This window comes from Myotis myotis, unplaced genomic scaffold, assembly GCF_014108235.1.
Source record: "Myotis myotis isolate mMyoMyo1 unplaced genomic scaffold, mMyoMyo1.p scaffold_m19_p_2, whole genome shotgun sequence".
Taxonomy (NCBI): Eukaryota; Metazoa; Chordata; class Mammalia; order Chiroptera; family Vespertilionidae; genus Myotis; species Myotis myotis.
The window spans coordinates 22,797,911-22,805,534 of NW_023416324.1; positions in this window are offsets into that span (position 1 = coordinate 22,797,911).

Genomic DNA, 7,624 nt, shown 5'->3' on the forward strand with positions numbered 1-7,624 from the left:
ACAGGTCATTGTGCAAACACGTCCCTGTGCGTGACCTCGATTGTGTAAACAGGTGTTTACTGGAGGCTGCCTGGCTTGGGCTGCCAGCTTACAAAAAGCATCGGAGCTGTTGACTCAGAAAGAAACCAGAATCTAGACATTCATTCTTCCTCGAACACCCGCTGACCTTTCTGCCTCCCAGCACAGGCTGTTTCCTCTGCCGGGGGTGCTCTCCCCTGCCTCGATCTCTACTGGTTGTAATTTTATCCATTCTTCAAGGTTTTCTCCATAAGCTTCTTCTCAGGTGCAGAGTCAAGGCCTTTGATACACCCCTGAAGTCACTGGTCATGTTTTACCTATGACCCTTTCTAGACTGGGAGCTCCATGGGGACAAGGGTCTTCCTTTATTCTCCTTGGAAGGGGTAGGAAACTGAGGCCCCGAGAGGGAAAGTGACCTATCCCACGTCACACAGCCAGCTTGCAGCAGCTTGGGCTGTAAATCAGATCCCTGCACTTGCTGTCGCAATCACCACTGCTCCCTTACACCCCTGCCGCCTCTGACCCTGGGTCTTTACTCCAGGCTCCGGGGTGGGCTGGGACTCCAGCTGGAACCTGAGGGATGGGCGGGATTTGTACAGAGGAAGGAAGGGAATTCTGGGCAAAGGAACAGCAGGAGACAAGGCATGGAGGCCGGGATGGGAAGGGTAGGCATGGAGGCCACTGAAGAAGCACAGGCCTGGGAATGCTGGGGTGGGGATAGGTAGGGGCAAGCCTGCATTCCAGACCCAGAGATGACATTGACCCTGCACGACCTTGGGCAGCCCTGCCTCTCGGATTCCCATCTCCCCCTTGGTACTCCACAGATAACCCAACCCAGTCAGACCCCAACGGAACTCCTCCACATTTTCTCCTGAAAACCCGCTTTTCTGTCCTGGCGAGTGGGATCTGGAAACCTCGACTTGACCTGGACTTCTCCCGGCCCCTAAGCCCCGCATCCGGCCCGTCGCCCTCCCTGTGGGTGCTGCCCCTCTTCTCCCACCTCAGCGCCATCGCAGCAGGCAGGTCGCCATTGGTGTTCTTCAGGGTGACTCGGGGCCCTCTCCTGATCTCTCTGACTTTGTCCCTGGGACACCACCCTTGCTATACTCAGCCGGAGAGCGTCTTCCAAAACACCAGTCCTAGCGGGTCACTGTCCAACCGAAAAACCTCCATCGGTTCCTCGCTGCCATGGGATAAAGTTCCGGTCTTCCTCGTGGCCTTGGGGCCCTTCAAAACCAGCCCCTAGTCCTCCTGATGCTGGGGCCTCATCTCTCCCCACTCCCTTTCCCAGCCTCCCCTTCCCCTTCCTTCCAGCCATTCCGTGTACCATCACTGTCCAATCATGTATGCGCTCCTTTTCCTGGCTTCAGGTCTTTCCCACACTGTTCCCTCTGCTTGGAGTGCCCTTCTCCTTATTTCTGTGTCTTTCATCCTCGAAAAACCCAGCTGAATGCCACCTCCTCTGTGAAGTCTCCCTGGATTTCCCAGGGTGGGTTAGGCACTGCTCGCTTGGGCTCCAAGATGCTCTGTGAAGGCAGGGACTGGATCTGTGGCCCCAGTACCCTGTGCCTGGCGTGGAGGAGGTCTCTGTGAAAGGTGCTGAACAATGTGGATGTTGGACTTGGGTCTTCAGGCCTGAGGGGTCCCTAGGGGCCATCAGGTTACCTGCCAGGAGGTCTGGAGAAGTCTCTTCCAACCACTGGCCGCCAGCACCACACTCCCCTGCTTCCCTGGTGCACAGACGGGCAGGTTTTCTCTCTTTGATGGGTGCCCCCCAAATGAGAGATGAGTCAATTAGGATGTAATCAATGCTGAATGCTGGAGGGTGAAAAGCAGGCCCCAGGCTGCCAAGAGGCTGGACTGGCTGCCCAGATGTGCTCTCAGGGCCTACCGCTAGGGGAGGAAGCAGAACCCTAGCTTTGGGGGGCGAAAGGGAAGACCTCCCAACTTCTGTCTGTGGTCAGCTAGCCAGGAGGGCCTTATCTCTGCTCCCCGGGCCTGGCCTGCCAAGGTGTGGCTGGAGAGGGGGATGGTCCTGGTGGTGGTGGGATCAGAGGCTGAGGTGAGATAAAGCTCAGATGCTTATCTTGGCTTGGAGGAAGCCTCTCTCCACTGAAACCCTGTGGCTGGCAGATGGGGTGGGGGGCAGCCAATAAAGCGAGAGTCCCCAGGCCAGGCCAGCCTCTGCCCTGACCATGGGCTTCCTTTGGTGAGGGAGCCGGATCCAGGCAGCTGGTTCATGTCCCCATAGCACTGAGGTGGGCAAGGGGAGGGAGAAGACAGGGGCATTGTCCCTAAAAATCCCACCAGGAGTAGTGGCCAGAAGTCAAATGACCTGCTTAAGGCAAGAGGGGTGAAGGCGGGTCCATAACTTCTGTGATGACGGGTTGGCATTCTCCCCGGCTCCTGAGGTGTCCAGCCTGGATCTTGAGAGGAAAGGGGTCCCCAGAGGTAGCCAGTGCTCCCTCGGTCCCATGTCCCCTGCCCTCCAGTCTAGACCCAGGGACCACAGATAGGGGTTCTGCCCACAGATAAGCCTTTGGGCTGAGGGGCACCGGGGAGCAGAGAGATGGTGGGTTTTGCAATCTCCTTGTGGTTATAGCTGTTCTTATGAGTGGCTTAGACTTCTGGGGCAAGGCCCGATATGTTATCTCTATCACCTCTCTGACTTCCCAGGCTGTTCCCCTACGTTTCCTGGAATGTCCAGTTTATTAAATGTATTCATTTACTTATTCACCCACCCCATTGCCCACTTTCTCACTCTTCTTTCCATTCATCTTCTCACTCACTCACTCACTCATCCATCCATCCACCCACTCACCCATCTATCCACCTACTCACCCATCATCCATCTACCCACCTATCTATTCATCACAGCCACCCACTCATTCATCCATCTGCCACCCATCCATCCAATGACCGACTCATCAAACCCAACAAATAATTTTGAGCTCCTCCTATCAATCAGACCCTGCACTTGGGGATGAGGAGAGTGTGTGAATAAGAAGCCAGGTTGTGATGGTTTCTCTCTCTTTTGTTAATTCCCACCCCCTCCCGAGGTATTTTTCCATTGATTTCAGATAGAGTAGAAGGGAGGGAGGGCGGGAAGAAGGGAGGGAAGGAAGAAGAGAGAGAGAAAAAAACCATCCATGTGAGACTCATCGATTGGTTGCCTCCTGCACACTTGGACCTGCCGGGAGCCGGTCCATCCTTGCTGTTTCAAGGGACCTGGCATATATGGCATATTGTTCTTAATATGTTTGCTCACCTTGGCACTATGTGTTTTAACCAAGGTCTCCTCTCTGAGAAAGGTTGTTTCCCCAGGTAGGGATTTTCCCCTGAAGTTAGGGAGGGAATAAAACCTCTTAACTAGTGCCAGGTGGGTAATTAATCACTTTAACTACGAACAATCATGCTTAAGCTACATAATCTTTACTCCCTGGAATGGAGATAAGAAACGCCTTAACCTTTGTAATAGAGATTGATAGGATTGAATCAACTGGTATAAATACAGATGTAACAAGACAGCAAGAGTCAGAACTTAGAATACAGAGCTTAGAACACAGAACTAAGGAGAGAGAGCCTAGAGACGGGGGAGCTTCGCTGGAGAGAGCATGGCAAAAGATCCTGGACAGAAACTGGCCTCAGAACCTAGAGACAGAACCTAGCGAGAGAACATGGCAAAAGATCCTGGACTGAACCTGACTACAGAAACTGGCAAGAGAACCTGACTAGAACTTAGTGACTGAACCTGGCTGGAGAACCTAGCAAGACAACATGGACACAGAACCTAGCTGGAGATCCTAAGCAGAACCTCTCTGGAGATCCAGACCAGAACTTGGCTGGAGATCCTGGCTGGAGATCCTGGATAGGCTGCTGATCAACTGAACGCTGTCTCCGTGTCCTTCCTCCTTCACCGACTCCGTCCACACCTTTGGGGACCCCTGGACCTGCTGGGGTTGGACCCCGGCATGGACCAGGACTGGGGATCAAACCTGCACTCCCGGTACCTGCCCTTGACTGGGAATTGAACCCACGACCCTTTGGTGTACAAGCCATGTTCTAACCACTGAACACACCAGCCAGGGCTGGCTTCATTCTCTTGACTTGGATGCCTGCCCCACAGTCTTCCTCTCCACTATCAGCCTGACAACAGCTGGGGGCCTTATCAGCCACATGGATAAGGCACCACACTCTGGTTGTCCAGCTCTTTGCCCAGTCATCTCTAGGGGCTTCTCCATTTCAGCCACCCATCCCGTGGTAACAACATGGACCTCACCATCAACTCCCATCTCCCTAGCAAACTTCACCGTCATTTCTCCCCCTGCTTTTGTACTAACAGTAACTATCACAACTTCCTCTACTGAGCGCTTCCTGAGTGTTATGCACTGCTTTGAGCCCTTTGCATTCATGAACTTACTGTTGGTGGCTGCTCGATGGGGTAGGGTCTGTTGTCATCCCATAACAAAGATGGGAAACTGAGAGAGCTGGAAGGCAGCACCGCCTGGCTCTGAACCCTGGCAGCTTGACGCCGATTCTCTGTATGCAGAGCCATGGGGTCTATCCCATGATCCAGTTCTTCCATCCCTTCAACATAATTTCCTTTTAGGTACTGCCCTGTCTTTTTCCTCCCACTCAGCCAAATTACTGTGAAGAATTGTCAGCATTTGCCATTTCCGCTTCCTTGCCACCCCATCTGACCTGGCTTCCCCCCATCTCTCCATAGGAACGTGTCTCTCCAGGTGACCCACCTTCTCTTCTGATGACCACCTTCTTCTCAGCCCTTACTCAGCTGGCTGCTGGATTGGCCAGTCAACCTCCTGTTCCTTTTGACTTAATGGATTTTCAAAGGGAAACTTTGTATTGAAGTATATCATTAGAAAGTTGTAATTGGCCCGATCGGCGTGGCTCAGTGGTTGAGCGTTGACCTATGAACCTGGTCAGGGCACATGCCGGGGTTGCAGGCTGTATCCCTGGGAATAGGGTTGGGGAGGAGCATGCAGGAGGCAGCTGGTCAATGATTCTCTCTCATCACTGATGTTTCTCTCTCTACCTCTCCCTTCCTCTCTGAAATCAATAAAAACATATTTAAAAAAGAAACGTGTAATTATAATTTTTAGCCCTAATATAAGGGTATGTAGCTATATACTAGTATGTATGGGTTTTGTGTTTTGTTTTTTGTATTTATGTATTTTTAAGCTCTTAATTTTGAGATCATTTTAGGTTTGTAGAAAACTTGCAATAGTTCAGAAAACTTCTGTCTACACTTCACCCAAATCCTTAATGTTTTACTAAATTTGCTTTTTTATCATGTATGGATCTATCTATTATGGGCTGAATTGTGTTCCTCCTGCAAATTCTTATGTGAAGTCCCAAATTCCAGCAGAAAGGGACTGTGTTTGGAGATAGGTGACTAAGTTAATTTGAAGCAATTAATATCAGTATCCAATATGATTCGTGTTCTTGTATATTATCTATCTATCTATCTATCTATCTATCTATCTATCTATCTATCATCATCATCTATCATCTATCTATCTCCTTATTTATTTTAGAAAGAGAGAGGAAGAGAAAGAGAGGGAAACAGTTGTTGTTCCATTTATTCATGCATTCATTGGTTGCTTCTTGTATCTGCCCTGACCGGGGATTGAACCCACAACATTGGTGTACTGGTCGATGATCTAACCAACTGAGCTACCCAGCCAGGGCCCTCTTGTACATCTTTCTTGATGTGTAAGTTCATGAGTTTCTTTAGAAGAATTGCTGGGAAGGTAGGACATGCAAATGTTCACACTTGCACGTGGCACCATCTTGTTTCCTAAAATGCTTGCACTAATTTACATTCCCACCAGCTGAGTGTAAAAATTCCCGTTGATGAGATCCTTACAAACCTCCAGTGTGTCCAACTTCTTCATTTTTGCCAACATGGTGTAAAATTGTAGCTCCTGTTGTCTACATTTGCATTAATGAGGTTGATCTTTTCATATGTTGATTGGTCTTTCATGTTCCACTTCTGAGAAATGCCTGTTCAAGTCTTTAGCTCATGTTTTCAACTGGGCTGTCAGTAGTGTATGTTGCAAATAACTTCCCCAGTGGGTGGCATGTCTTTTCATTTCCTTTGTGAAGTCTTTATGGACAAAAGTTTCATTTTAATGTAATTGAATTTATGAATATTTTCTTTCATGGTTGCTGCTTTTTATTTTGTTGAAAAAAGACTGTCCTGTTCTGAGATCATAAAGATATTCTCTTGTATTTTTTTCAATGAATCTAAAAGTTTTACCTTTCATATTTAAGGTTTTCATCCATCTGGGACTGATATCACTTATGATTGGGGAAAGGATCTTATTTAATTTTTTCTATGTGGATGTGAAATTTATCACTTATTGAATAGCTCTCCCTTTCCCTGGGGATCTGTAATATTATGTGTAAAATTTCCATATATTTGTGGTTTGCTTCTCCATTCTTTTCCATTGGCCCATTTGACCATCCCTGTGCCAATGCCACACTATCTCAGTTGCTTTACCTTTGTAAAGTCTTGATATTTGGTAGAGCAAGTCCCATTACTTTATTATTATTGTTATTTTTGTGCCAGCAGTTTCTATTCTTGGGCTGTTGCTATTCCAGTGTATTTTAGAATTAGCTTGTCTGGATTCACAAAAATCCTCTTGTGTTTTTGTTTGGAATTGTATTGATTTTATAGAAGGAATTGACATCTTTACATACTGAGTTTTCCTATTCAGGAAGGCGTTTTTGTCCTGATCACTTTATGTTTTTGTTGCAATTTAAAAGAATGTATATTTTAAAATTAACCTCTTAAATATAATTGACCTTTTCCTTTACAGGAAAAGATATCTTTCTCCTTCCCTCTTACGTATTGTTTTAAAAATGAAGCAACTTTGTTAAATCTCTTAGTCTACTACTTTATTTGTAGATTTTTGGATTTTCTATGTAAATAAACATATTATCTGTGAGTGATGCACATTTCTTTCCTTCTAATCTTCGTATGTTTTATTTCATTTTCTTGTCTTATTGCATTGGCTAGGACTACCCATTTGGCTTTGAAGGGAAGCAGTGGTAATGAGCATCTTTGTCTTGTTCATTATTTTAAAGGAAGTACTAAAATTTTCCATTAAGTTTTCTAAAGGTTTTGGATAGATAACCTTTATCATTTAAGAAATTTCCCTCCTATTCCTAGTTTGCTAAGAGCTAAAAAAAAAAAAAAAAAATCAAGTGTTAAGTCCTATCAAATGCTTCTTCTGCATCTATTGGAAAAATAATGTGGTTTCTCTAAATTAGTTTGTTAATGTGATGAAAAACATTTATAGATCTATATTATAAAAAGCCAGTGGCCGTAATGCCGTAACAACCAAATGACCGATCACCAGGAGGTGCATTGATGGTTCTCACAGCGCGGCGGGTCGGGGGTCCTGCACGATTTTGTGCACTGGGCCTCTAGTTCATAATATTAAAACACCCTTGCAATTGTAGGATAAACCCAACTTGGTCATAATATAGTCTAATTTTTCAGCACTGCTGGATTCAGTGCTGAAAAATGAGACAATATTTTTATAGTCTCTATGTTATTACCTTGTTTAGGATTTTTTTG